The sequence below is a fragment of the Rhipicephalus microplus genome, unplaced genomic scaffold (assembly GCF_043290135.1).
Source record: "Rhipicephalus microplus isolate Deutch F79 unplaced genomic scaffold, USDA_Rmic scaffold_21, whole genome shotgun sequence".
Taxonomy (NCBI): Eukaryota; Metazoa; Arthropoda; class Arachnida; order Ixodida; family Ixodidae; genus Rhipicephalus; species Rhipicephalus microplus.
The window spans coordinates 6,751,735-6,777,599 of NW_027464594.1; the positions used below are offsets into that span (position 1 = coordinate 6,751,735).

At 48.4% G+C, this 25,865-nt stretch overlaps 14 non-coding genes across 14 annotated transcripts; 13 read left to right on the top strand and 1 right to left on the bottom strand.

The window, feature by feature from the left end:
• Positions 1–191: 191 nt before the first annotated feature.
• On the top strand, positions 192–263 carry TRNAE-CUC (transfer RNA glutamic acid (anticodon CUC)). Its single transcript has one exon. It is a non-coding gene; the product is annotated as a tRNA-Glu (tRNA).
• Positions 264–2,896: 2,633 nt separating this feature from the next.
• On the top strand, positions 2,897–2,968 carry TRNAE-CUC (transfer RNA glutamic acid (anticodon CUC)). Its single transcript has one exon. It is a non-coding gene; the product is annotated as a tRNA-Glu (tRNA).
• Positions 2,969–5,969: 3,001 nt separating this feature from the next.
• On the top strand, positions 5,970–6,041 carry TRNAE-CUC (transfer RNA glutamic acid (anticodon CUC)). Its single transcript has one exon. It is a non-coding gene; the product is annotated as a tRNA-Glu (tRNA).
• A 476-nt stretch (positions 6,042–6,517) lies between these two features.
• Positions 6,518–6,589, top strand: TRNAE-CUC (transfer RNA glutamic acid (anticodon CUC)). The gene has a single exon. It is a non-coding gene; the product is annotated as a tRNA-Glu (tRNA).
• A 113-nt stretch (positions 6,590–6,702) lies between these two features.
• TRNAE-CUC (transfer RNA glutamic acid (anticodon CUC)) lies at positions 6,703–6,774 on the top strand. The gene has a single exon. It is a non-coding gene; the product is annotated as a tRNA-Glu (tRNA).
• A 113-nt stretch (positions 6,775–6,887) lies between these two features.
• TRNAE-CUC (transfer RNA glutamic acid (anticodon CUC)) lies at positions 6,888–6,959 on the top strand. Its single transcript has one exon. It is a non-coding gene; the product is annotated as a tRNA-Glu (tRNA).
• Positions 6,960–7,619: 660 nt separating this feature from the next.
• Positions 7,620–7,691, top strand: TRNAE-CUC (transfer RNA glutamic acid (anticodon CUC)). Its single transcript has one exon. It is a non-coding gene; the product is annotated as a tRNA-Glu (tRNA).
• Positions 7,692–9,769: 2,078 nt separating this feature from the next.
• On the top strand, positions 9,770–9,841 carry TRNAE-CUC (transfer RNA glutamic acid (anticodon CUC)). The gene has a single exon. It is a non-coding gene; the product is annotated as a tRNA-Glu (tRNA).
• A 298-nt stretch (positions 9,842–10,139) lies between these two features.
• Positions 10,140–10,211, top strand: TRNAE-CUC (transfer RNA glutamic acid (anticodon CUC)). The gene has a single exon. It is a non-coding gene; the product is annotated as a tRNA-Glu (tRNA).
• An 839-nt stretch (positions 10,212–11,050) lies between these two features.
• On the top strand, positions 11,051–11,122 carry TRNAE-CUC (transfer RNA glutamic acid (anticodon CUC)). Its single transcript has one exon. It is a non-coding gene; the product is annotated as a tRNA-Glu (tRNA).
• A 5,011-nt stretch (positions 11,123–16,133) lies between these two features.
• Positions 16,134–16,205, top strand: TRNAE-CUC (transfer RNA glutamic acid (anticodon CUC)). The gene has a single exon. It is a non-coding gene; the product is annotated as a tRNA-Glu (tRNA).
• A 476-nt stretch (positions 16,206–16,681) lies between these two features.
• On the top strand, positions 16,682–16,753 carry TRNAE-CUC (transfer RNA glutamic acid (anticodon CUC)). The gene has a single exon. It is a non-coding gene; the product is annotated as a tRNA-Glu (tRNA).
• Positions 16,754–20,124: 3,371 nt separating this feature from the next.
• On the top strand, positions 20,125–20,196 carry TRNAE-CUC (transfer RNA glutamic acid (anticodon CUC)). Its single transcript has one exon. It is a non-coding gene; the product is annotated as a tRNA-Glu (tRNA).
• Positions 20,197–20,793: 597 nt separating this feature from the next.
• TRNAE-CUC (transfer RNA glutamic acid (anticodon CUC)) lies at positions 20,794–20,865 on the bottom strand. Its single transcript has one exon. It is a non-coding gene; the product is annotated as a tRNA-Glu (tRNA).
• Between the last annotated feature and the right edge of the window lie 5,000 nt (positions 20,866–25,865).

Below are 25,865 nucleotides of genomic sequence, written 5' to 3' on the forward strand. Positions count from 1 at the left end.
CCGTTCTCCGGCATGGTCTAGTGGCTAGAATACCTGGCTCTCACCCAGGAGGCCCAGGTGCGATTTCCGGTGTCGGAAGTATTTTCTTTTATCTGGTATCATCAAGTCTCCAATTTGCGCACGCTATATAACTTCAATAGTTTTACCCTGTTGGCCGAATGGCTAAGCGATCGCTCCGTCCCTCTCAGTTCTCCGGCATGGTCTAGTGGCTAGGATACCTGGCTCTCACCCTGGAGGCCCGGGTTCGATTCCCGGTGTCGGAAGTATTTTCTTTTATCTGCTGTCATCAAGTCTCAAATTCGCTCACGCAATGTAACTTCAATAGTTTTACCCTGTATGCCGAATCGCTAAGCGATCGCTCCGTCCCTCTCCGTTCTCCGGCATGGTCTAGTGGCTAAGATACCTGGCTCTCACCCAGGAGGCCCGAGTTTGTTTCCCGGTGTTGGAAGTATTTTTTTATCTACTACCATCAAGTCTCCAATTTGCGCACGCTATGTAACTTCAATACTTTTACCCTGTTGGCCGAATGGCTAAGCGATATCTCCGTCCATCTCCGTTCTCCGGCGTGGTCTAGTGGATACCTGGCTCTGACCCAGAAGACCCGGATTCGACTGCCGGTGTCGGAAGTATTTTTTATCTGTTATCTTCAAGTCTCCGATTTGCGCACGCTATATAACTTCAATACTTTTACCCTGTTGGCCGAATGGCTAAGCGATCGCTCCGTCCCTCTCCGTTCTCGGCGTGGTCTAATAGCTAGGATATCTGGCTCTCACCCAGGAGGCCCGGGTTTGATTCCCGGTGTCGGAAATATTTTTTATCGGCTATCATCAAGTCTCCAATTTGCGCACGCAATGTAACTTCAATACTTTTACCTTGTTGGCCGAATGACTAAGTGATCGCTCCACCCTCTCCGGCATGGTGTAGTGGCTTGGATACTTGGCTCTAACCCAGGAGGCCCGGGTACGCTTCCCGGTGTCGGAAGTGTTTTCTTTTATCTGCTATCATCAAGTCTGCAAATTGTGCACGCTATGTAACTTCATTACTTTTACCCTGTTGGCCGAGTCACTAAGCGATCGCTCCGTCCCTCTCTTATCTCCGGCATGGTCTAGTAGCTAGGATACCTGGCTCTCACCCAGGAGGCCCGGTTCTATTCCCGGCGTCGGAAGTATTTTCTTTTATCTGCTATCATCAAGTCTCCAATTTGCGCACGCTATATACCTTCAATACTTTTACCTTGTTGGTCGAATGACTAAGCGTTCGCTCCGTCCCTCTCCGTTCTCCAGCATGGTCTAGTGGCTAAGCCACCTGGCTCTCACCCAGGAGGCCCGGGTGCGATTCCCAGTGTCGGAAGTGTTTCTTTTATCTGCTATCATCAAGTCTACAATTTGCGCACGCTATATAACTTCAATACTTTTACCTTGTTTGCCGAATGACTAAGCGATCACTCCACCCCTCTCCGGAATGGTCTAGTGGCTTGGATACCTGGTTCTCTCCCAGGAGGCCCGGGTATGATTCCCGGTGTCGGAAGAAGAAGAACATAAACTTTATTTGTCGAATCCAGGCGATTCGAGTCCGGTGTTTTTTAGTGGGCCTGGGCACCCACCGCGGATGCGGTTCCGAGACCTTGTCTCGAAGCGGCTTCCTCGGCACGCTGGACAGCCCAGAGTCCCGGTGTCGCAAGTATTTTCTTTTATCTGCTGTCATCAAGTCTCAAATTTGCGCACGCTATATAACTTCAATACGTTTACCCTGTTGGCCGAATGGCTAAGCGATCGCTCCGTCCCTCTCTGTTCTCCAGCATGGTCTAGTGGCTAGGATACCTGGCTCTCACCCAGGAGGCCCGGGTTAGATTCCCGGTGTGTAAAGTATTTTCTTTTATCTGCTGTCATCAAGTCTCCAATTTGCGCATGTTATAATACTTCAATACTTTTACCTTGTTGGCCGAATGACTAAGCGATCGCTCCACCCCTCTGCGGCATGGTCTAGTGGCTAGGATACCTGGCTCTCACCGAGGAGGCCCGCGTTCGATTTCCGGTGTCGGAAGTATTTTCTTTTATCTGCTGTCATCAAGTCTCCGATTCGCGCACGGTATGTCTCTTCAATAGTTTTACCCTGTTGGCCGAATGGCTAAGCGATCGCTCCTTCCCTCCGCGTTCTCCGGCATGGTCTAGTGGCTAGAATACCTGGCTCTCACCCAGGAGGCCCAGGTGCGATTTCCGGTGTCGGAAGTATTTTCTTTTATCTGCTGTCATCAAGTCTCCGATTCGCGCACGGTATGTCTCTTCAATAGTTTTACCCTGTATGCCGAATCGCTAAGTGATCGCTCCGTCTCTCTCCGTTCTTCGGCATGGTCTAGTGGCTAGGATACTTGGCTCTCACCCAGGAGGCCCGAGTTTGTTTCCCGGTGTCGGAAGTATTTTCTTTTATCTGCTGTCATCAAGTCTCCAATTTGCGCACGCTATATAACTTCAATACTTTTACCCTATTGGCCGATTGGCTAAGCGATCGCTCCGTTCCTCTCTGTGCTCCCGCATGGTCTAGTGGCTAGGATACCTGGCTCTCACCCAGGATGCCCGGATTCGATTCCCGGTGTGTAAAGTATTTTCTTTTATCTGCTGTCATCAAGTGTCCATTTTGCGCATGCTATATACCTTCAATACTTTTACCGAGTTGGCCGAATGGCTAAGCGATCGCTCCTTCCCTCCCCGTTCTCCGGCATGGTCTAGTGGCTAGAGTACCTGGCTCTCACCCAGGAGGCCCAGGTGCGATTTCCGGTGTCGGAAGTATTTTCTTTTATCTGGTATCATCAAGTCTCCAATTTGCGCACGCTATATAACTTCAATAGTTTTACCCTGTTGGCCGAATGGCTAAGCGATGGCTCCGTCCCTCTCAGTTCTCCGGCATGGTCTAGTGGCTAGGATACCTGGCTCTCACCCTGGAGGCCCGGGTTCGATTCCCGGTGTCGGAAGTATTTTCTTTTATCTGCTGTCATCAAGTCTCCAATTCGCTCACGCAATGTAACTTCAATAGTTTTACCCTGTCGGCCAGATGGCAAAGCGATCGCTATTTTGCTCTCTGTTCTCCTGCATGGTCTAGTGGCTAAAATACCTGGCTCTCATACAGGAGGCCCAGGTGCCATTCCCGGTGTCGGAAGTGTTTTCTTTTATCTGCTATCATCGTCTCCAGTTTGCGCACGCTATATAACTCCAATACATTTACCCTGTTGGCCGAATGGCTAAGCGATATCTCCGTCCCTCTCCGTTCTCTGGCGTGGTCTAGTGGATACCTGGCTCTCACCCAGAAGACCCGAGTTTGTTTCCCGGTGTTGGAAGTATTTTATTTTATCTACTACCATCAAGTCTCCAATTTGCGCACGCTATGTAACTTCAATACTTTTACCCTGTTGGCCGAATGGCTAAGCGATCGCTCCGTCCTTCTACGTTCTCTGGCATGGTCTAGTGGCTAGGATACCTGGCTCTCTCCCAGGAGGCCCGGATGCGATTCCCGGTGTCGGAAGTACTTTCTTTTATCTGTTATCTTCAAGTCTCCGATTTGCGCACGCTATATAACTTCAATACTTTTACCCTGTTGGCCGAATGGCTAAGCGATCGCTCCGTCCCTCTCCGTTCTCGGCGTGGTCTAATAGCTAGGATATCTGGCTCTCACCCAGGAGGCCCGGGTTTGATTCCCGGTGTCGGAAATATTTTTTATCGGCTATCATCAAGTCTCCAATTTGCGCACGCAATGTAACTTCAATACCTTTACCTTGTTGGCCGAATGATTAAGTGATCGCTCCACCCTCTCCGGCATGGTGTAGTGGCTTGGATACTTGGCTCTCACCCAGGAGGCCCGGGTACGCTTCCCGGTGTCGGAAGTGTTTTCTTTTATCTGCTATCATCAAGTCTGCAAATTGTGCACGCTATGTAACTTCATTACTTTTACCCTGTTGGCCGAGCCACTAAGCGATCGCTCCGTCCCTCTCTTATCTCCGGCATGGTCTAGTAGCTAGGATACTTGGCTCTCACCCAGGAGGCCCGGTTCTATTTCCGGCGTCGGAAGTATTTTCTTTTATCTGCTATCATCAAGTCTCCAGTTTGCGCACGCTATATACCTTCAATACTTTTACCTTGTTGGTCGAATGACTAAGCGTTCGCTCCGTCCCTCTCCGTTCTCCAGCATGGTCTAGTGGCTAAGCCACCTGGCTCTCACCCAGGAGGCCCGGGTGCGATTCCCAGTGTCGGAAGTGTTTCTTTTATCTGCTATCATCAAGTCTGCAATTTGTGCACGCTATGTAACTTCAATACGTTTACCCTGTTGGCCGAATCACTAAGCGATCGCTCCGTCCTTCTCCGTTCTCCAGCATGGTCTAGAGGCTAGGATACCTAGCTCTCACCCAGGAGACCCGGGTTCGATTCCGGGTGTCGGAAGTATTTTTTATCGGCAATCTTCAAGTCTACGATTTGCACACGCTATATAACTTCAATACTTTTACCTTGTTTGCCGAATGACTAAGCGATCACTCCACCCCTCTCCGGCATGGTCTAGTGGCTTGGATACCTGGTTCTCTCCCAGGAGGCCCGGGTATGATTCCCGGTGTCGGAAGAGAAGAACATAAACTTTATTTGTCGAATCCAGGCGATTCGAGTGCGGTGTTTTTTAGTGGGCCTGGGCAGCCACCGCGGATGCGGTTCCGAGACCTTGTCTCGAAGCGGCTTCCTCGGCACGCTGGACAGCCCAGAGTCCCGGTGTCGGAAGTATTTTCTTTTATCTGCTGTCATCAAGTCTCAAATTTGCGCACGCTATATAACTTCAATACGTTTACCCTGTTGGCCGAATGGCTAAGCGATCGCTCCGTCCCTCTCTGTTCTCCAGCATGGTCTAGTGGCTAGGATACCTGGCTCTCACCCAGGAGGCCCGGGTTAGATTCCCGGTGTGTAAAGTATTTTCTTTTATCTGCTGTCATCAAGTCTCCAATTTGCGCATGTTATATAACTTCAATACTTTTACATTGTTGGCCGAATGACTAAGCGATCGCTCCACCCCTCTGCGGCATGGTCTAGTGGCTAGGATACCTGGCTCTCACCGAGGAGGCCCGCGTTCGATTTCCGGTGTCGGAAGTATTTTCTTTTATCTGCTGTCATCAAGTCTCCGATTCGCGCATGGTATGTCTCTTCAATAGTTTTACCCTGTTGGCCGAATGGCTAAGCGATCGCTCCTTCCCTCCGCGTTCTCCGGCATGGTCTAGTGGCTAGAATACCTGGCTCTCACCCAGGAGGCCCAGGTGCGATTTCCGGTGTCGGAAGTATTTTCTTTTATCTGCTGTCATCAAGTCTCCGATTCGCGCACGGTATGTCTCTTCAATAGTTTTACCCTGTATGCCGAATCGCTAAGCGATCGCTCCGTCTCTCTCCGTTCTTCGGCATGGTCTAGTGGCTAGGATACTTGGCTCTCACCCAGGAGGCCCGAGTTTGTTTCCCGGTGTCGGAAGTATTTTCTTTTATCTGCTGTCATCAAGTCTCCAATTTGCGCACGCTATATAACTTCAATACTTTTACCCTATTGGCCGATTGGCTAAGCGATCGCTCCGTTCCTCTCTGTTCTCCCGCATGGTCTAGTTGCTAGGATACCTGGCTCTCACCCAGGATGCCCGGGTTCGATTCCCGGTGTGTAAAGTATTTTCTTTTATCTGCTGTCATCAAGTGTCCATTTTGCGCATGCTATATACCTTCAATACTTTTACCGTGTTGGCCGAATGGCTAAGCGATCGCTCCTTCCCTCCCCGTTCTCCGGCATGGTCTAGTGGCTAGAATACCTGGCTCTCACCCAGGAGGCCCAGGTGCGATTTCCGGTGTCGGAAGTATTTTCTTTTATCTGGTATCATCAAGTCTCCAATTTGCGCACGTATATAACTTCAATAGTTTTACCCTGTTGGCCGAATGGCTAAGCGATGGCTCCGTCCCTCTCAGTTCTCCGGCATGGTCTAGTGGCTAGGATACCTGGCTCTCACCCTGGAGGCCCGGGTTCGATTCCCGGTGTCGGAAGTATTTTCTTTTATCTGCTGTCATCAAGTCTCCAATTCGCTCACGCAATGTAACTTCAATAGTTTTACCCTGTCGGCCAGATGGCTAAGCGATCGCTATTTTGCTCTGTGTTCTCCTGCAAGGTCTAGTGGCTAAAATACCTGGCTCTCATACAGGACGCCCAGGTGCCATTCCCGGTGTCGGAAGTGTTTTCTTTTATCTGCTATCATCGTCTCCAGTTTGCGCACGCTATATAAATCCAATACATTTACCCTGTTGGCCGAATGGCTAAGCGATATCTCCGTCCCTCTCCGTTCTCTGGCGTGGTCTAGTGGATACCTGGCTCTCACCCAGAAGACCCGAGTTTGTTTCCCGGTGTTGGAAGTATTTTCTTTTATCTACTCCCATCAAGTCTCCAATTTGCGCACGCTATGTAACTTCAATACTTTTACCCTGTTGGCCGATTGGCTAAGCGATCGCTCCGTCCTTCTACGTTCTCCAGCATGGTCTAGTGGCTAGGATACCTGGCTCTCACCCAGGAGGCCCGGGTTCGATTCCCGGTGTCGGAAGTAATTTCTTTCATCCGCTGTCATCAAGTCTCCAATTTGCACACGCTATATAACTTCAATACTTTTACCCTGATGGCCGAATGGCTAAGCGATCGCTCCGTCCCTCTCTGTTCTCCAGCATGGTCTAGTGGCTTGGATACCTGGCTCTCATCGAGGAGGCCTGGGTTCGATTCCCGGTGTCGGAAGTATTTTCTTTTATCTGCTATCATCAAGTCTCCAATTCGCTCACGCAATGTACCTTCAATAGTTTTACCCTGTATGCCGAATTGCTAAGCGATCGCTCCGTCCCTCTCCGTTCTCCGGCATGGTCTAGTGGCTAAGATACCTGGCTCTCACCCAGGAGGCCCGGGTTCGTTCCTCGGTGTCGGAAGTATATTCTTTTATCTGCTGTCATCAAGTCTCCAATTCGCGAACGCTATATACCTTCAATACTTTTACCGTGTTGGCCGAATGGCTAAGCGATCGCTCCGTCCCTCTCCGTTCTCCGGCATGGTCTAGTGGCTAGGATACCTGGCTCTCATACAGGAGGCCCAGGTGCCATTCCCGGTGTTGGAAGTGTTTTCTTTTATCTGCTATCATCAAGTCTCCAGTTTGCGCACGCTATATAACTCCAATACTTTTACCCTGTTGGCCAAATGGCTAAGCGATATCTCCGTCCATCTCCGTTCTCCGGCGTGGTCTAGTGGATACCTGGCTCTCACCCAGAAGACCCGGATTCGACTGCCGGTGTCGGAAGTATTTTTTATCTGCTATCTTCAAGTCTCCTATTTGCGCACGCTATATAAGTTCAATACTTTTACCCTGTTGGCCGAATGGCTAAGCGATCGCTCCTTCCCTCCCCGTTCTCCGGCATGGTCTAGTGGCTAGAATACCTGGCTCTCACCCAGGAGGCCCAGATGCGATTTCCGGTGTCGGAAGTATTTTCTTTTATCTGGTATCATCAAGTCTCCAATTTGCGCACGCTATATAACTTCAATAGTTTTACCCTGTTGGCCGAATGGCTAAGCGATCGCTCCGTCCCTCTCAGTTCTCCGGCATGGTCTAGTGGCTAGGATACCTGGCTCTCACCCTGGAGGCCCGGGTTCGATTCCCGGTGTCGGAAGTATTTTCTTTTATCTGCTGTCATCAAGTCTCCAATTCGCTCACGCAATGTAACTTCAATAGTTTTACCCTGTATGCCGAATCGCTAAGCGATCGCTCCGTCCCTCTCCGTTCTCCGGCATGGTCTAGTGGCTAAGATACCTGGCTCTCACCCAGGACGCCCGAGTTTGTTTCCCGGTGTTGGAAGTATTTTTTTATCTACTACCATCAAGTCTCCAATTTGCGCACGCTATGTAACTTCAATACTTTTACCCTGTTGGCCGAATGGCTAAGCGATATCTCCGTCCATCTCCGTTCTCCGGCGTGGTCTAGTGGATACCTGGCTCTGACCCAGAAGACCCGGATTCGACTGCCGGTGTCGGAAGTATTTTTTATCTGTTATCTTCAAGTCTCCGATTTGCGCACGCTATATAACTTCAATACTTTTACCCTGTTGGCCGAATGGCTAAGCGATCGCTCCGTCCCTCTCCGTTCTCGGCGTGGTCTAATGGCTAGGATATCTGGCTCTCACCCAGGAGGCCCGGGTTTGCTTCCCGGTGTCGGAAATATTTTTTATCGGCTATCATCAAGTCTCCAATTTGCGCACGCAATGTAACTTCAATACTTTTACCTTGTTGGCCGAATGACTAAGTGATCGCTCCACCCTCTCCGGCATGGTGTAGTGGCTTGGATACTTGGCTCTAACCCAGGAGGCCCGGGTACGCTTCCCGGTGTCGGAAGTGTTTTCTTTTATCTGCTATCATCAAGTCTGCAAATTGTGCACGCTATGTAACTTCATTACTTTTACCCTGTTGGCCGAGTCACTAAGCGATCGCTCCGTCCCTCTCTTATCTCCGGCATGGTCTAGTAGCTAGGATACCTGGCTCTCACCCAGGAGGCCCGGTTCTATTCCCGGCGTCGGAAGTATTTTCTTTTATCGTCTATCATCAAGTCTCCAATTTGCGCACGCTATATACCTTCAATACTTTTACCTTGTTGGTCGAATGACTAAGCGTTCGCTCCGTCCCTCTCCGTTCTCCAGCATGGTCTAGTGGCTAAGCCACCTGGCTCTCACCCAGGAGGCCCGGGTGCGATTCCCAGTGTCGGAAGTGTTTCTTTTATCTGCTATCATCAAGTCTACAATTTGCGCACGCTATATAACTTCAATACTTTTACCTTGTTTGCCGAATGACTAAGCGATCACTCCACCCCTCTCCGGCATGGTCTAGTGGCTTGGATACCTGGTTCTCTCCCAGGAGGCCCGGGTATGATTCCCGGTGTCGGAAGAAGAAGAACATAAACTTTATTTGTCGAATCCAGGCGATTCGAGTCCGGTGTTTTTTAGTGGGCCTGGGCACCCACCGCGGATGCGGTTCCGAGACCTTGTCTCGAAGCGGCTTCCTCGGCACGCTGGACAGCCCAGAGTCCCGGTGTCGGAAGTATTTTCTTTTATCTGCTGTCATCAAGTCTCAAATTTGCGCACGCTATATAACTTCAATACGTTTACCCTGTTGGCCGAATGGCTAAGCGATCGCTCCGTCCCTTTCTGTTCTCCAGCATGGTCTAGTGGCTAGGATACCTGGCTCTCACCCAGGAGGCCCGGGTTAGATTCCTTGTGTGTAAAGTATTTTCTTTTATCTGCTGTCATCAAGTCTCCAATTTGCGCATGTTATAATACTTCAATACTTTTACCTTGTTGGCCGAATGACTAAGCGATCGCTTCACTCCTCTGCGGCATGGTCTAGTGACTAGGATACCTGGCTCTCACCGAGGAGGCCCGCGTTCGATTTCCGGTGTCGGAAGTATTTTCTTTTATCTGCTGTCATCAAGTCTCCGATTCGCGCACGGTATGTCTCTTCAATAGTTTTACCCTGTTGGCCGAATGGCTAAGCGATCGCTCCGTCTCTCTCCGTTCTTCGGCATGGTCTAGTGGCTAGGATACTTGGCTCTCACCCAGGAGGCCCGAGTTTGTTTCCCGGTGTCGGAAGTATTTTCTTTTATCTGCTGTCATCAAGTCTCCAATTTGCGCACGCTATATAACTTCAATACTTTTACCCTATTGGCCGATTGGCTAAGCGATCGCTCCGTTCCTCTCTGTTCTCCCGCATGGTCTAGTGGCTAGGATACCTGGCTCTCACCCAGGATGCCCGGGTTCGATTCCCGGTGTGTAAAGTATTTTCTTTTATCTGCTGTCATCAAGTGTCCATTTTGCGCATGCTATATACCTTCAATACTTTTACCGAGTTGGCCGAATGGCTAAGCGATCGCTCCTTCCCTCCCTGTTCTCCGGCATGGTCTAGTGGCTAGAATACCTGGCTCTCACCCAGGAGGCCCAGGTGCGATTTCCGGTGTCGGAAGTATTTTCCTTTATCTGGTATCATCAAGTCTCCAATTTGCGCACGCTATATAACTTCAATAGTTTTACCCTGTTGGCCGAATGGCTAAGCGATGGCTCCGTCCCTCTCAGTTCTCCGGCATGGTCTAGTGGCTAGGATACCTGGCTCTCACCCTGGAGGCCCGGGTTCGATTCCCGGTGTCGGAAGTATTTTCTTTTATCTGCTGTCATCAAGTCTCCAATTCGCTCACGCAATGTAACTTCAATAGTTTTACCCTGTCGGCCAGATGGCTAAGCGATCGCTATTTTGCTCTCTGTTCTCCTGCATGGTCTAGTGGCTAAAATACCTGGCTCTCATACAGGAGGCCCAGGTGCCATTCCCGGTGTCGGAAGTGTTTTCTTTTATCTGCTATCATCGTCTCCAGTTTGCGCACGCTATATAACTCCAATACATTTACCCTGTTGGCCGAATGGCTAAGCGATATCTCCGTCCCTCTCCGTTCTCTGGCGTGGTCTAGTGGATACCTGGCTCTCACCCAGAAGACCCGAGTTTGTTTCCCGGTGTTGGAAGTATTTTCTTTTATCTACTACCATCAAGTCTCCAATTTGCGCACGCTATGTAACTTCAATACTTTTACCCTGTTGGCCGAATGGCTAAGCGATCGCTCCGTCCTTCTACGTTCTCTGGCATGGTCTAGTGGCTAGGATACCTGGCTCTCACACAGGAGGCCCGGGTGCGATTCCCGGCGTCGGAAGTATTTTCTTTAATCTGCTATTATCAAGTCTCCAATTTGCGCATGTTATATAACTTCAATACTTTTTCCTTGTTGGCCGAATGACTAAGCGATCGCTCCACCCCTCTGTGGCATGGTCTATTGGCTAGGATACCTGGCTCACACCAAGGAGGCCCGGGTTTGATTCCCGGTGTCGGAAGTATTTTCTTTTATCTGCTGTCATCAAGTCTCCAATTCGCGCACGGTATGTCTCTTCAATGGTTTTACCCTGTTGACCGAATGGCTAAGCGATCGCTCCTTCCCTCCCAGTTCTCCGGTATGGTCTAGTGTCTAGGATACCTGGCTCTCACCCAGGAGGCCCGGGTACGATTCCCGGTGTCGGAAGTATTTTCTTTTATCTGCTATCATCAAGTCTCCAATTCGCGCACGCAATGTAACTTCAAGTATTTTACCCTGTTGGCCGAATCGCTAAGCGATCGCTCCGTCTTTCTCTGTTCTCCAGCATGGTCTAGCGGATAGCATACCTGGCTCTCAGCCAGGAGGCCCGGGTTCTATTCTTGGTGTCAGAAGTATTTTCTTTTATCTGCTATCATCAAGTCTCCAGTTTGCGCACGCTATATACCTTCAATCCTTTTACCCTGTTGGCTGAATGGCTAAGCGATCGCTCTGTTCCTTTCCGTTCTCTGGCATGGTCTAGTGGCTAGGATACCTGGCTCTCTCCCAGGAGGCCCGGATGCGATTCCCGGTGTCGGAAGTACTTTCTTTTATCTGTTATCTTCAAGTCTCCGATTTGCGCACGCTATATAACTTCAATACTTTTACCCTGTTGGCCGAATGGCTAAGCGATCGCTCCGTCCCTCTCCGTTCTCGGCGTGGTCTAATAGCTAGGATATCTGGCTCTCACCCAGGAGGCCCGGGTTTGATTCCCGGTGTCGGAAATATTTTTTATCGGCTATCATCAAGTCTCCAATTTGCGCACGCATTGTAACTTCAATACTTTTACCTTGTTGGCCGAATGACTAAGTGATCGCTCCACCCTCTCCGGCATGGTGTAGTGGCTTGGATACTTGGCTCTCACCCACGAGGCCCGGGTACGCTTCCCGCTGTCGGAAGTGTTTTCTTTTATCTGCTATCATCAAGTCTGCAAATTGTGCACGCTATGTAACTTCATTACTTTTACCCTGTTGGCCGAGTCACTAAGCGATCGCTCCGTCCCTCTCTTATCTCCGGCATGGTCTAGTAGCTAGGATACCTGGCTCTCACCCAGGAGGCCCGGTTCTATTCCCGGCGTCGGAAGTATTTTCTTTTATCTGCTATCATCAAGTCTCCAATTTGCGCACGCTATATACCTTCAATACTTTTACCTTGTTGGTCGAATGACTAAGCGTTCGCTCCGTCCCTCTCCGTTCTCCAGCATGGTCTAGTGGCTAAGCCACCTGGCTCTCACCCAGGAGGCCCGGGTGCGATTCCCAGTGTCGGAAGTGTTTCTTTTATCTGCTATCATCAAGTCTGCAATTTGTGCACGCTATGTAACTTCAATACGTTTACCCTGTTGGCCGAATCACTAAGCGATCGCTCCGTCCTTCTCCGTTCTCCAGCATGGTCTAGAGGCTAGGATACCTAGCTCTCACCCAGGAGACCCGGGTTCGATTCCGGGTGTCGGAAGTATTTTTTATCGGCAATCTTCAAGTCTACAATTTGCGCACGCTATATAACTTCAATACTTTTACCTTGTTTGCCGAATGACTAAGCGATCACTCCACCCCTCTCCGGCATGGTCTAGTGGCTTGGATACCTGGTTCTCTCCGAGGAGGCCCGGGTATGATTCCCGGTGTCGGAAGAAGAAGAACATAAACTTTATTTGTCGAATCCAGGCGATTCGAGTCCGGTGTTTTTTAGTGGGCCTGGGCAGCCACCGCGGATGCGGTTCCGAGACCTTGTCTCGAAGCGGCTTCCTCGGCACGCTGGACAGCCCAGAGTCCCGGTGTCGGAAGTATTTTCTTTTATCTGCTGTCATCAAGTCTCAAATTTGCGCACGCTATATAACTTCAATACGTTTACCCTGTTGGCCGAATGGCTAAGCGATCGCTCCGTCCCTCTCTGTTCTCCAGCATGGTCTAGTGGCTAGGATACCTAAAACGGCGAATTAAACGTATCAAGAAGAGTCGCAGTCCCGATTGTGATGTCTTAAATAGGTTAGTCTCCAAACTTTCGAGCAGCGTAAAATCCGCAAGGAAACGGTATTTTTGCGAAAGTTTGCCTCAGTTCATTTTAAACGATCCAGGAAAGTTCTGGAATCACATCCGCAGTGCACGTAAATCGGTCGATCAATTATTGGTTGATGGCAAGATGGAAACATCTCGTCTCTCCATTGCTAATGCTTTCAATTCCTTTTTTCATTCTGTATTTTCAAACGATCTAGGTGATGAATTTTATATGGAGGCTCATTCGGAACAGATCGAGCTTGTTTCTTTTGAAGGAGTTTTTGAAATGCTTCTGCGATTAGATCCTAAGTGCACTACTGGCCCGGATGAAATCCCGAACGCCTTTCTGCGTCGCTATGCAGAATCTTTAGCTCGGTTTTTGACAGTGATTTTTCGTGAGTCTTTTCGGACGTCCGTGCTGCCCCATGATTGGCTTATGGCTAGGGTAATTCCAGTTTTTAAAAAAGGAGACCGTTTCCATGTTGACAATTATCGACCAATTTCCTTAACGTGCTCCATAGTGGGCAGCGCACAAAAGGAAACACACAAGAGAAGGAATCAGGACAAGCGCTGGATTGCAAGATGCTGTTGCTGCAAGATGATAGAACATATTGTAGCTAACCATATTCTTAATGTACTGGAAAAAAATAAAACATTGAGTCCCTTCCAACATGGTTTTAGAAGGGGATTTTCTACCGTTACGCAGTTGGTCACCGCCGTTCATAGTTTTAGTTCAATCTTAGATCACTCCGGGCAAATTGATGTTTTGTTTTAAGACTTAAGCAAGGCATTCGACAGGGTTCCTCACGGTAGCCTTCTTTTAAAACTTAAACAAGCAGGAATTCCTTCTACACTTGTAAATTGGGTTAATTTGTATTTGAAAGATCGAACGCAATTTGTAGACATCGATGGTACTTATTCCTCCTCTCTAACAGTGACATCAGGTGTGCCCCAGGGAAGTGTGCTGGGGCCCCTGCTTTTTTTGTTGTATGTTAATGATTTAGTGTCTGTGGTTGGCGATACTGTGAATATTGGAATGTTCGCGGATGATATCATGATTTATACTGAAGTGCAGTCTGCTTCTGATCAACATCGGCTAGATAGGGCTTTATGTGACATATCATCTTGGTGCGACAAATGGGGCATGAAAATTAGCACTACAAAAACAGTTCTTTTACGTATAACCAGGAAACGAAACCCCATAACTTTCCGGTACAAAATTAAAAACACCTTAATCGAGGAGGTTAGTAAGTTTAAATACCTAGGTATCGTATTGAACTCCAGATTAGATTGGAACGACCACATTCAGCAGGTAACTTCTTCAGCGCTAAAAAAACTTGGTCTTTTACGGCATAAACTTCGAGGTACACCTAGTAACGTTAAGCTTTTAGCGTATAATTCCATAATTAGGCCTAAACTGGAGTATGCAGCGGTTGTTTGGGACCCGTACACAAACAAAAACATTAACGAATTGGAGAAGGTTCAGAGGAGGGCTGTCCGTTTTATTTATAATAAATATAAAAGAAGTGATTCTCCGTCAGGTATCATGACACTCAATAAAATCCAACCACTACACATTAGACGCCAAATTGCCCGCTTAGCTTTTATGGAATCCCTAATTAAGTGTAAGACTGGATTATCACCCACTCCATTCATTAGTCCGTCCACCACGAGGAAAACACGACACACACATAGCCACAGTTTATCCCCATTCTTTGCCCGAACAAATACCTTTAAGTTTTCATATTTTCCACGCACGGTAGATGACTGGAATAAATTGCCAGAAAGAATTTTTAGTGGAAATTTTATGACAGCCCTACACGATCTTTTTAGAAACTTTTAATTACTGACGATCGGGTTTTTAGCAATGTTACTTGAAGTTGTGCGTGATTTTCTAGTTTTATTTGGATTGGAAACCCTGCTATGTTTGTGCGAAAAGTCGGTTTCACCGTGGCTTGTTTATTTTGTAGTTCTAAGTGAATTCTGCGTTTTGTTGCTTCATTGTTTTTTTTGCATTGCATTGTATGTGCATGAACATTCTTTTTTTCTGCCCGTCCTGCTTGGACCATTAAATTGGTCTGCAGTATTGTATAAATAAAATAAATAAATAAAATACCTGGCTCTCACCCAGGAGGCCCGGGTTAGATTCCCGGTGTGTAAAGTATTTTCTTTTATCTGCTGTCATCAAGTCTCCAATTTGCGCATGTTATATAACTTCAATACTTTTACATTGTTGGCCGAATGACTAAGCAATCGCTCCACCCCTCTGCGGCATGGTCTAGTGGCTAGGATACCTGGCTCTCACCGAGGAGGCCCGCGTTCGATTTCCGGTGTCGGAAGTATTTTCTTTTATCTGCTGTCATCAAGTCTCCGATTCGCGCACGGTATGTCTCTTCAATAGTTTTACCCTGTTGGCCGAATGGCTAAGCGATCGCTCCTTCCCTCCGCGTTCTCCGGCATGGTCTAGTGGCTAGAATACCTGGCTCTCACCCAGGAGGCCCAGGTTAGTTTTCCGGTGTCGGAAGTATTTTCTTTTATCTGCTGTCATCAAGTCTCCGATTCGCGCACGGTATGTCTCTTCAATAGTTTTACCCTGTATGCCGAATCGCTAAGCGATCGCTCCGTCTCTCTCCGTTCTTCGGCATGGTCTAGTGGCTAGGATACTTGGCTCTCACCCAGGAGGCCCGAGTTTGTTTCCCGGTGTCGGAAGTATTTTCTTTTATCTGCTGTCATCAAGTCTCCAATTTGCGCACGCTATATAACTTCAATACTTTTACCCTATTGGCCGATTGGCTAAGCGATCGCTCCGTTCCTCTCTGTTCTCCCGCCTGGTCTAGTTGCTAGGATACCTGGCTCTCACCCAGGATGCCCGGGTTCGATTCCCGGTGTGTAAAGTATTTTCTTTTATCTGCTGTCATCAAGTGTCCATTTTGCGCATGCTATATACCTTCAATACTTTTACCGTGTTGGCCGAATGGCTAAGCGATCGCTCCTTTCCTCCCCGTTCTCCGGCATGGTCTAGTGGCTAGAATACCTGGCTCTCACCCAGGAGGCCCAGGTGCGATTTCTGGTGTCGGAAGTATTTTCTTTTATCTGGTATCATCAAGTCTCCAATTTGCGCACGTATATAACTTCAATAGTTTTACCCTGTTGGCCGAATGGCTAAGCGATGGCTCCGTCCCTCTCAGTTCTCCGGCATGGTCTAGTGGCTAGGATACCTGGCTCTCACCCTGGAGGCCCGGGTTCGATTCCCGGTGTCGGAAGTATTTTCTTTTATCTGCTGTCATCAAGTCTCCAATTCGCTCACGCAATGTAACTTCAATAGTTTTACCCTGTCGGCCAGATGGCTAAGCGATCGCTATTTTGCTCTCTGTTCTCCTGCATGGTCTAGTGGCTAAAATACCTGGCTCTCATACAGGAGGCCCAGGTGCCATTCCCGGTGTCGGAAGTGTTTTCTTTTATCTGCTATCATCGTCTCCAGTTTGCGCACGCTATATAACTCCAATACATTAACCCTGTTGGCCGAATGGCTAAGCGATATCTCCGTCCCTCTCCGTTCTCTGACGTGGTCTAGTGGATACCTGGCTCTCACCCAGAAGACCCGAGTTTGTTTCCCGGTGTTGGAAGTATTTTCTTTTATCTACTACCATCAAGTCTCCAATTTGCGCACGCTATGTAACTTCAATACTTTTACCCTGTTGGCCGATTGGCTAAGCGATCGCTCCGTCCTTCTACGTTCTCTGGCATGGTCTAGTGGCTAGGATACCTGGCTCTCACCCAGGAGGCCCGGGTGCGATTCCCGGCGTCGGAAGTATTTTCTTTTATCTGCTATCATCAAGTCTCCAATTTGCGCATGGGTTATAACTTCAATACTTTTTCCTTGTTGGCCGAATGACTAAGCGATCGCTCCACCCCTCTGTGGCATGGTCTATTGGCTAGGATACCTGGCTCTCACCAAGGGGGCCCGGGTTTGATTCCCGGTGTCGGAAGTATTTTCTTTTATCTGCTGTCATCAAGTCTCCAATTCGCGCACGGTATGTCTCTTCAATAGTTTTACCCTGTTGGCCGAATGGCTAAGCGATCGCTCCTTCCCTCCCAGTTCTCCGGCATGGTCTAGTGTCTAGGATACCTGGCTCTCACCCAGGAGGCCCTGGTACGATTCCCGGTGTCGGAAGTATTTTCTTTTATCTGCTATCATCAAGTCTCCAATTCGCGCACGCAATGTAACTTCAATTATTTTACCCTGTTGGCCGAATCGCTAAGCGATCGCTCCGTCTTTCTCTGTTCTCCAGCATGGTCTAGCGGATAGCATACCTGGCTCTCAGCCAGGAGGCCCGGGTTCGATTCTTGGTGTCAGAAGTATTTTCTTTTATCTGCTATCATCAAGTCTCCAGTTTGCGCACGCTATATACCTTCAATCCTTTTACCCTGTTGGCTGAATGGCTAAGCGATCGCTTTGTTCCTTTCCGTTCTCTGGCATGGTCTAGTGGCTAGGATACCTGGCTCTCTCCCAGGAGGCCCGGATGCGATTCCCGGTGTCGGAAGTACTTTCTTTTATCTGTTATCTTCAAGTCTCCGATTTGCGCACGCTATATAACTTCAATATTTTTACCCTGTTGGCCGAATGGCTAAGCGATCGCTCCGTCCCTCTCCGTTCTCGGCGTGGTCTAATAGCTAGGATATCTGGCTCTCACCCAGGAGGCCCGGGTTTGATTCCCGGTGTCGGAAATATTTTTTATCGGCTATCATCAAGTCTCCAATTTGCGCACGCAATGTAACTTCAATACTTTTACCTTGTTGGCCGAATGACTAAGTGATCGCTCCACCCTCTCCGGCATGGTGTAGTGGCTTGGATACTTGGCTCTCACCCAGGAGGCCCGGGTACGCTTCCCGGTGTCGGAAGTGTTTTCTTTTATCTGCTATCATCAAGTCTGCAAATTGTGCACGCTATGTAACTTCATTACTTTTACCCTGTTGGCCGAGGCACTAAGCGATCGCTCCGTCCCTCTCTTATCTCCGGCATGGTCTAGTAGCTAGGATACCTGGCTCTCACCCAGGAGGCCCGGTTCTATTCCCGGCGTCGGAAGTATTTTCTTTTATCTGCTATCATCAAGTCTCCAATTTGCGCACGCTATATACCTTCAATACTTTTACCTTGTTGGTCGAATGACTAAGCGTTCGCTCCGTCCCTCTCCGTTCTCCAGCATGGTCTAGTGGCTAAGCCACCTGGCTCTCACCCAGGAGGCCCGGGTGCGATTCCCAGTGTCGGAAGTGTTTCTTTTATCTGCTATCATCAAGTCTGCAATTTGTGCACGCTATGTAACTTCAATACGTTTACCCTGTTGGCCGAATCACTAAGCGATCGCTCCGTCCTTCTCCGTTCTCCAGCATGGTCTAGAGGCTAGGATACCTAGCTCTCACCCAGGAGACCCGGGTTCAATTCCGGGTGTCGGAAGTATTTTTTATCGGCAATCTTCAAGTCTACAATTTGCGCACGCTATATAACTTCAATACTTTTACCTTGTTTGCCGAATGACTAAGCGATCACTCCACCCCTCTCCGGCATGGTCTAGTGGCTTGGATACCTGGTTCTCTCCCAGGAGGCCCGGGTATGATTCCCGGTGTCGGAAGAAGAAGAACATAAACTTTATTTGTCGAATCCAGGTGATTCGAGTCCGGTGTTTTTTAGTGGGCCTGGGCACCCACCGCGGATGCGGTTCCGAGACCTTGTCTCGAAGCGGCTTCCTCGGCACGCTGGACAGCCCAGAGTCCCGGTGTCGGAAGTATTTTCTTTTATCTGCTGTCATCAAGTCTCAAATTTGCGCACGCTATATAACTTCAATACGTTTACCCTGTTGGCCGAATGGCTAAGCGATTGCTCCGTCCCTCTCTGTTCTCCAGCATGGTCTAGTGGCTAGGATACCTGGCTCTCACCCAGGAGGCCCGGGTTAGATTCCCGGTGTGTAAAGTATTTTCTTTTATCTGCTGTCATCAAGTCTCCAATTTGCGCATGTTATATAACTTCAATACTTTTACCTTGTTGGCCGAATGACTAAGCGATCGCTCCACCCCTCTGCGGCATGGTCTAGTGGCTAGGATACCTGGCTCTCACCGAGGAGGCCCGGGTTCGATTTCCGGTGTCGGAAGTATTTTCTTTTATCTGCTGTCATAAAGTCTCCGATTCGCGCACGGTATGTCTCTTCAATAGTTTTACCCTGTTGGCCGAATGGCTAAGCGATCGCTCCTTCCCTCCCCGTTCTCCGGCATGGTCTAGTGGCTAGAATACCTGGCTCTCACCCAGGAGGCCCAGGTGCGATTTCCGGTGTCGGAAGTATTTTCTTTTATCTGCTGTCATCAAGTCTCCGATTCGCGCACGGTATGTCTCTTCAATAGTTTTACCCTGTATGCCGAATCGCTAAGCGATCGCTCCGTCTCTCTCCGTTCTTCGGCATGGTCTAGTGGCTAGGATACTTGGCTCTCACCCAGGAGGCCCGAGTTTGTTTCCCGGTGTCGGAAGTATTTTCTTTTATCTGCTGTCATCAAGTCTCCAATTTGCGCATGCTATATAACTTCAATACTTTTACCCTATTGGCCGATTGGCTAAGCGATCGCTCCGTTCCTCTCTGTTCTCCCGCATAGTCTAGTGGCTAGGATACCTGGCTCTCACCCAGGATGGCCGGGTTCGATTGCCGGTGTGTAAGGTATTTTCTTTTATCTGCTGTCATCAAGTGTCCATTTTGCGCATGCTATATACCTTCAATACTTTTACCGTGTTGGCCGAATGGCTAAGCGATCGCTCCGTCCCTCTCCGTTCTCCGGCATGGTCTAGTGGCTAGAATACCTGGCCCCCCCAGGAGGCCCGGGTGCGATTTCCGGTGTCGGAAGTATTTTCTTTTATCTGCTGTCATCAAGTCTCCGATTCGCGCACGGTATGTCTCTTCAATAGTTTTACCCTGTATGCCGAATCGCTAAGCGATCGCTCCGTCTCTCTCCGTTCTTCGGGATGGTCTAGTGGCTAGGATACTTGGCTCTCACCCAGGAGGCCCGAGTTTGTTTCCCGGTGTCGGAAGTATTTTCTTTTATCTGCTGTCGCCAAGTCTCCAATTTGCGCACGCTATATAACTTCAATACTTTTACCCTATTGGCCGATTGGCTAAGCGATCGCTCCGTTCCTCTCTGTTCTCCCGCATGGTCTAGTGGCTAGGATACCTGGCTCTCACCCAGGATGCCCGGGTTCGATTCCCGGTGTGTAAAGTATTTTCTTTTATCTGCTGTCATCAAGTGTCCATTTTGCGCATGCTATATACCTTCAATACTTTTACCGTGTTGGCCGAATGGCTAAGCGATCGCTCCGTCCCTCTCCGTTCTCCGGCATGGTCTAGTGGCTAGAATACCTGGCCCCCCAGGAGGCCCGGGTTCGATTCCTGGTGTCGGAAGTATTTTCTTTCATCTGCTGTCAACAAGTCTCCAATTTGCGCACGCTATATAATTATATAAGTATATACGCTATAAGTATTTCACTGGTGTCGTAACTAGCCACTTGACCATGCCGGAGAACGGAGAGAGACGGAGCGATCCCTCGGCCATTCGGCCAACAGGGTAAAACTACTGAAGTTACATAGCGTGCGCGAAATGGAGACTTGATGATAACCAATAAAAGAAAATACTTCCGACAGCGGGAATCGCACCCAGGCTTCCTGGGTGAGAGAAAGGTATCCTAGCCACTAGACCATGCCGGGGAATGGAGAGAGACTGAGCGATCGCTTAGCGATTCGGCCAACAGGGTAAAATATTGAAGCTACATAGCATGTGCAAATTGGAGACTTGATGATAGCAGATAAAAGACAATACTTCCGACACCGGCAATTGAACCCGGGCCTCTTGGGTGAGAGCCAGGTATCCTAGCCACTAGATCATGCCGGAGAACGGAGAGGGAAAGAGCGATCGCTTAGCCATTCGGCCAACAGGGTAAAACTGTTGAAGTTACATAGCGTGCGCAAATCGGACCCTTTATGATAGCAGATAAAACAAAATACTTCCGACACTGGGAATCGAAGCCGGGCCTCCTGGGTGAGAGCAAGGTATCCTAGCCACTAGACCATGTCGGAGAACGGAGATGGAAAGGGCGATCGCTTAGCCATTCGGCCAACAGGGTAAAACTAGTGAAGTTACATAGCGTGCGCAAATTGGAGAATTGATGATAGCAGATACAAGAAAATACTTCCGACACTGGGAATAAAACCTGGTCCTCCTGGGTGAAAACCAGGTATTCTAGCCATTAGACCATGCCAGAGAATAGAGTGGGATGGAGCGATCGCTTAGCGATTCGGCCAACAGGGTAAGACTATTGAAGTTACATACCGTGCGCAAATTGGAGACTTGATGATAGCAGATAAAAGAAATTACTTCCGACACCGGGAATCGCACCCGGGCCTCCTCGGTGAGAGCCAGGTATCCTAGCCACTAGACCATGCCAGAGAACGGAACGGGACCGTGCGATCGCTTAGCCAACGGCCAACAGGGTAAAACTATTGAAGTTACATAGCGTACGCAAATTGGAGAATTGAAGATAGCAGATAAAAAAATACTTCCGACACCGGGAATCGAACCCGGGCTTCCTGGGTGAGAGCCAGGTATTCTAGCCTTTTTGACCCTGCCGGAGAACAGAGAGGGACGGAGTGATCGCTTAGCGATTCGGCCAACAGGGTAAAAGTTTTGAAGTTACATAGCGTGCGCAAATTGGAGACTTGATGATAGCAGAAAAAAGAAAACACTTCCGACCCCGGGAATCGTACCCGGGCCTACTTGGTGAGAGCCAGATATCCAAGCCACTAGACCATGCCGAAGAGGGGCAGAGCGATCGCTTAGTCATTCGGCCAACAAGGTAAAAGTATAGAAGTTATATAGCGTGCGCAAATTGGAGACTTGAGGATAGCAGATAAAAAATACTTTCGACACCGGGAATCGAACCCGGGCCTCCTGGGTGAGAGCCAGATATCCAAGCCACTTGACCACGCCTTCTTTTTCTTTATTGCCTGTCTTCGGCTCACGTAAACAATACACATATTAACAGATAATTACACAAAAAAATCTAAAACCTTGTAAAAACCGTGGCTCAATTGATGTGGCCACGCATCTGTTAAAATGTTTTTATCGTCGATAGTAATTCGACGCGCGGCAACCATTCTGGGGTGAATTCCTGCCACTTTTGTTCATCCACAAAATTTCTTATATATTCTTTGAAGTACTGGGTCGGCGCTCGTGCATCTACATCAAAGTGCAAGGCTGCCATCCTGGATTTCCAAATGCTATGAAGAGCCATAAGCATTATCATATCATATGGGGTACCGTCGTCACTTTGTAATTGCAAATAGCGGATGCCATGTGCATCAAAGGGGAAATCTTTTTTGATCGTGCACTGGAGCCCGTCCCAAAGAAAGATAGCATCCCAGCATTCAATGAATACATGCTCAATTGTCTCATCCTTTCTGCATAATATGCAATGCGTGCCCCAAGGAACGTAAAACCCCTTTGCAGCCATGAAGGTTTTGACGGTCAGCGTACCGGTATGTAACTTAAAAAAGAAATTCTTAGCACCTGGCGATATTTTCATCGCCTTGACGCGCTTTAGTACAGTGTGGCCATAGCATACATTGTAAAAGGACCGATACAAAGGCACTGGTAAAACATCACATAGGTCCTTGTACAACTTTCTACGTCGGACTTGACTCAAGTATTGAAGTGAAAACCACACTGACAGAAACCTACAAGAAAGTACAACTTCGCGGAAAAAGCCATAAACACCACCAGGTACGCTGCAGGTTGATATAGCCATGTTAGGCAAGTGTTGCCCCAGGGGAAGTTGACAGACAGTGCGAAGGAATGGGTTGTCGACGTCTCTAAAGAAACAAAATCGATTGACTACCTGTCTTAAAAACAAATGCGACAAGCCTAGTCCTCCAATTCGCAAACGAAGGAATAAATTGTTCCAACTCGATCTTTCCCAAGACGATTCCCACACAAAGACAGCGAACACACGGTGAAATTTTTGGATATTTACCCTTGAACAATGTAAGACTTGTAAGATATACCAAATTTTACTCACTAAGAATAGGTTGCAAATTGTGGCTTTAGAAAACAGACAAATTCCAGCCATTCCAGTTGTTCACTCTTTCCCGCAGGTTATCCACTTGACTCCTCCAGTACGAATCGCTGTCTTTGTAGCATTCGAGGGGGGCACCCAAGTATTTCACCGTTGTCGTAACAAACTTTATGCTGGCAAAACTGTCTGGGGTTTCTGCCCAGTCACCGTGCCAAAAGCCAAGGCATTTTCCCCAGTTTACAGCGCTGCCACTTGCAGCACAGAAGTTGGTAATGCATTCGACAGCATCTGCTATGCTGTCAGAGTCCGCGCAAAAAATGGCGATATCGTACGCATAAGCCAACAGCCGGACTTCAACCTCGTGCAGCTTAAACCCACGGACACAGTCATTCTCTATAATACTCAAACAAAAGGACTCTATGTACAAACAAAACAATAGTGGTGAGAGAGGACAACCCTGACGGACCGAACGCTTGACTGGGATGCGCTTCCCCACCAGCTTGTTAACAATTAGCCGCGTTGAGCAGTCTCGGTACGCCATGGCAACTCCCTCTTTGATTATTTTCTCTAAATTCACATAATCTAGGATGCACAGCAGAATTTCATGAGGCACCCTGTCAAAAGCCTTCTCGAGGTCGATTTGCAGCATTGCGACTCGCGCACTAATAGCGTCGCAACATTCAAGGATGCTCCGGGCTGCGTGTATATTATTTGAAGATAGTTCGACCTTTGATGCCCCCGTCTGATGCGCCCCACGAGCTCCGTAATGACTGTTCGCAATCTTTTAGCTAAGATTTTCATGAATATCTTGTAATCTCCATTAGTGAGGCAGATTAGGCGGTAAGAATTTACTCTGCGCAGTGCAACGGAGTCTTCCGATTTTGGTATAAGAACAGTGTGAGATGATGAAAAGGACCGGGGCAATATTTTCAGCTTGAATGCCTCAGTATAAACGTCGGCTAAGACTGGTGTTATTTCTAACTTGAAACACTTATAAAAGGTGGAAGTCAGACTATCAGGGCCAGGTGATTCCTCCGGATGCATACTTTCAATAGCACTGTTAATTGCCTCTTCCGAAATGGGTTCCTCTAATATTTCTTTTGTATTATTGTCAAGCTTTGGCATCAGCGGTAAAAAATCTTTTTTAAAGCGATCGACATCAACTGAGCTGGCGGCGAATAAACCATTGAAGTGCTCAAAGAAAGCACGCTCGATAACATCTGTGACATCGCTGACTTCACCCTCGTGTTCGATTTCTGTTATCTGATTACGTCACGCATGCCACTTTTCTGAGCCCAACGCCCTTTTTGACGGTGCTTCTGCCATTATCAGTCGCTCGGCTCTTTCCCGAACCATAGCACCGCGGTATCTTTTGACATCGAACCGCTCAATTTTACATTTCAATGCGCGAATATCTTCAAGAAACATGCCGGGCATTCTACATTATTCGCGGAGCAATTTTTCCAGGTTTCTGCGTATGAGCTTTTTTTCTGCTCCTTTTTCTCTGCTTATAGCGCTCGAGCGTTCCAAAGCCTTCAATTTAACGACCTGTTTGAAGTTCTCCCATTTTTCTCTAAACGTCTTTTTACTGCAAACTTTCATTTTTTTCAACTTCCGTCATTACTTCCTCCATAAATTTTTCATCACTCAGCAGATTTGAATTCAATTTATATAGTTGTCACTCGATAGCCCTTTTCATTTCTTTCGTGCTAGCTACTACAAAGCTAACCAAGCAGTGGTCACTAAATGAAACGGCGTTAACACGGTATGCCTTGCAAAGCGGTACCAATTCAACACTCACGTAAGTCCGATCTAGTCGGGCATGGCTGGCTGCCTGAAAGTGGATGTACTGCATAGTCCGGTCACCACCGAGACATTCAGCCACATCCTCCAAACAATGTTCTCTTACTGTATCGCTTAAGACAGCGGTACTTGCATCCCTGTAATGTCGTTCGCTAGTTTTGTCTTTGGCTGAAAGGACGCAGTTGAAATCGCCAATAATGATTAGGAGCCTATTACATTTGGTATACTGCTTTAGTTGTTCGAAAAATATGCGTCTTTCGTCAGTGACAGTCGGTGCGTACAAGCATATTACGCGCCATTCCAATCCCGAAAACACAGATCACAAACAATGAGCCGACCAGACGGACATGACGTTGAGGCTTCTACTTTAGCACCCAGACACTGTCTGACGAACAAAACGCAACCGGAAGAAGTCCCTATGGCATGGATTACTATAACAGAATACCGCGGCAAGAATTAGCGCACCATGGCCCCAGTTTCATCGTCGCCATAGACTTTAGTCTCTTGGACTGCCAGTATGTTAAGGTCGAGGTCACTTACTATCCGATAAAGCTGACATTGTTTTCTCCGTGAGGCCAAACCACGCACATTTAAAGTGGCCACACAGATTGAATTTTCTATTTGCACCATTGTAAGGCTACGAAAAACCCAGGGGCATGGCGCTTACCTTACAACTGCAATTCCCCCCTGAACGCCTCGACCCAGTAGAGTCCTTAAGGTGGCGAAGGCGGCGTTTCCGCCGTCTTGCGCTCCGACGAAATGTTTGGCCGTGGCCGGATGAGAGGCCGCTGAGCGGGAGTCGTTTTGGCGGGTGGTTCGTCCGGCGAGGCAGCAGTGGTGCCCTTGTCTTTTTTCCCTTCGTCACGGGGACGCTTCCCCGTCACAGTGCCACTGTCGCTTTCAATCCCAGTCATCGGTTCAGCTTCGGAGGGGGTCTCGTCTGCTAAGCCATGAAACGTGTCGCCGGTGCTGCTTGCATCCACCTTTTCACTGCTTTCTCCTACGCCTTCGTATGGAA